At 57.6% G+C, this 2,500-nt stretch overlaps 1 pseudogene; it reads left to right on the top strand.

The window, feature by feature from the left end:
* Positions 1–2,500, top strand: part of LOC109904934 (protein phosphatase 1D-like) — a 21,390-nt pseudogene that overhangs the window by 11,014 nt on the left and 7,876 nt on the right.

Raw genomic sequence — 2,500 nt, 5'->3', positions numbered from 1 at the left:
TGGGTAGTACTGTCGGTGGGTAGTACTGTCGGTGGGTAGTACTGTCGGTGAGTAGTGTCGTTGGGCAGTAGTGTCGGTGGGTAGTGTTGGGTGTCGGTGAGTAGTGTCGGTGGGCAGTAGTGTCGGTGGGCAGTAGTGTTGGTGGGCAGTAGTGTCGGTGGGTAATGTCGGTGAGTAGTGTCGGTGGGCAATAGTGTCGGTGGGCAGTAGGTGTCGGTGGGTAGTGGTGTCGGTGGGTAGTGGTGTCGGTGGGTAGTGGTGTCGGGTGGGTAGTGGTGTCGGTGGGTAGTGGTGTCGGTGGGTAGTGGTGTCGGTGGGGTAGTGGTGTCGGTGGGTAGTGGTGTCGGTGGGTAGTGGTGTCGGTGGGTAGTAGTGTCGGTGGGCAGTAGTGTCGGTGGGTAGTGTTGGGTGTCGGTGAGTAGTGTCGGTGGGCAGTAGTGTCGGTGGCAGTAGTGTTGGTGGGCAGTAGTGTCGGTGGGTAATGTCAGTGAGTAGTGTCGGTGGGCAATAGTGTCGGTGGGCAGTAGTGTCGGTGGTAGTGGTGTCGGTGGGTAGTGGTGTCGGTGGGTAGGTGGTGTCGGTGGGTAGTGGTGTCGGTGGGTAGTGGTGTCGGTGGGTAGTGGTGTCGGTGGGTAGTGGTGTCGGTGGGTAGTGGTGTCGGTGGGTAGTGGTGTCGGTGGGTAGTGGTGTCGGTGGGTAGTAGTGTCGGTGGGTAGTAGTGTCGGTGGGCAGTAGTGTCGGTGGGTAAGTGTTGGGTGTCGGTGAGTAGTGTCGGTGGGCAGTAGTGTCGGTGGGCAGTAGTGTTGGTGGCAGTAGTGTCGGTGGGTAATGTCGGTGAGTAGTGTCGGTGGGCAATAGTGTCGTGGGCAGTAGTGTCGGTGGTAGTGGTGTCGGTGGGTAGTGGTGTCGGTGGGTAGTGGTGTCGGTGGGTAGTGGTGTCGGTGGGTAGTGGTGTCGGTGGGTAGTGGTGTCGGTGGGTAGTGGTGTCGGTGGGTAGTGGTGTCGGTGGGTGAGTGGGTGTCGGTGGGTAGTAGTGTCGGTGGGTAGTAGTGTCGTGGGTAGTAGTGTCGGTGGGTAGTAGTGTTCGGTGGGCAGTAATGTCGGTGGGCAGTAGTGTCGGTGGGCAGTAGTGTCGGTGGGCAGTAGTGTCGGGGGCAGTAGTGTCGGTGGGTAGTAGTGTCGGTGGGGAATAGTGTCGGTGGGCAGTAGTGGGCAGCTGGGAACGGCAATGAGGCAGCTGGGAACGGCAATGGGGCAGCTGGGAACGGCAATGAGGCAGCTGGGAACGGGAAGACAGGCAATGAGGCAGCTGGGAACGGCAAGACAGGCAATGAGGCAGCTGGGAACGGCAAGACAGGCAATGAGGCAGCTGGGAACGGCAAGACAGGCAATGAGGCAGCTGGGAACGGCAAGACAGGCAATGAGGCAGCTGGGAACGGCAAGACAGGCAATGAGGCAGCTGGGAACGGCAAGACAGGCAATGAGGCAGCTGGGAACGGCAAGACAGGCAATGAGGCAGCTGGGAACGGCAATGAGGCAGCTGGGAACGGCAATGAGGCAGCTGGGAACGGCAATGAGGCAGCTGGGAACGGCAATGAGGCAGCTGGGAACGGCAATGAGGCAGCTGGGAACGGCAATGAGGCAGCTGGGAACGGCAATGAGGCAGCTGGGAACGGGAAGACAGGCAATGAGGCAGCTGGGAACGGGAAGACAGGCAATGAGGCAGCTGGGAACGGCAATGAGGCAGCTGGGAACGGCAATGAGGCAGCTGGGAACGGGAAGACAGGCAATGAGGCAGCTGGGAACGGCAATGAGGCAGCTGGGAACGGGAAGACAGGCAATGAGGCAGCTGGGAACGGCAATGAGGCAGCTGGGAACGGGAAGACAGGCAATGAGGCAGCTGGGCGTTCCGTTTTTCTATGCATGTCATCTTGTTTTTTGTCCAGTTACTGTAAAATATTGTGTATATGTGTAAAACCCTCATCTTCTCCTTTCCCCTTGTTATCTTGTGAGATAAATAACCTTTTCTATTGTATTTTCTTCTGTCCCTATAAGGGGACCTGTGGAGCTATGACTTCTACAGCGGAGAGTTTGTCGTGTCCCCGGAGCCAGACACCTGTGTTCTGACCCTTGACCCCAATAAACACCGTTACATCATCCTGGGCAGTGACGGGCTGTGGAACATGGTGCCCCCCAGGACGCCATCTCCATGTGCCAGGACAACGATGAGGCCATGGTGGGTCGCGGTGCCCTGTTCAGTACGGCACGCCGTAGCACATATGTTTTGGAACGGAAAACGAAAGAAATCAAGTGTTTCTTATTGGTTTAGGTGGCACCTCCCCTGATTCACTCTGTTGTGAAACGTTCTTTTCCCCTCCCTACTGAACCACGGCTCATGGCTTTTCTAACTTGGGCCACCGAGGCTTGTGTTCAGCCCGGTCTGATGAGTTATAACGACTGTAAATACCTCTGTCCTAGGCGCCGTGCGGGGTGTCCAGCG

Source organism: Oncorhynchus kisutch, linkage group LG15 (genome assembly GCF_002021735.2).
Source record: "Oncorhynchus kisutch isolate 150728-3 linkage group LG15, Okis_V2, whole genome shotgun sequence".
Classification (NCBI taxonomy): Eukaryota; Metazoa; Chordata; class Actinopteri; order Salmoniformes; family Salmonidae; genus Oncorhynchus; species Oncorhynchus kisutch.
Note: the sequence above shows the minus strand (reverse complement) of the source record. Positions and strands in the feature narration are given on the sequence as shown.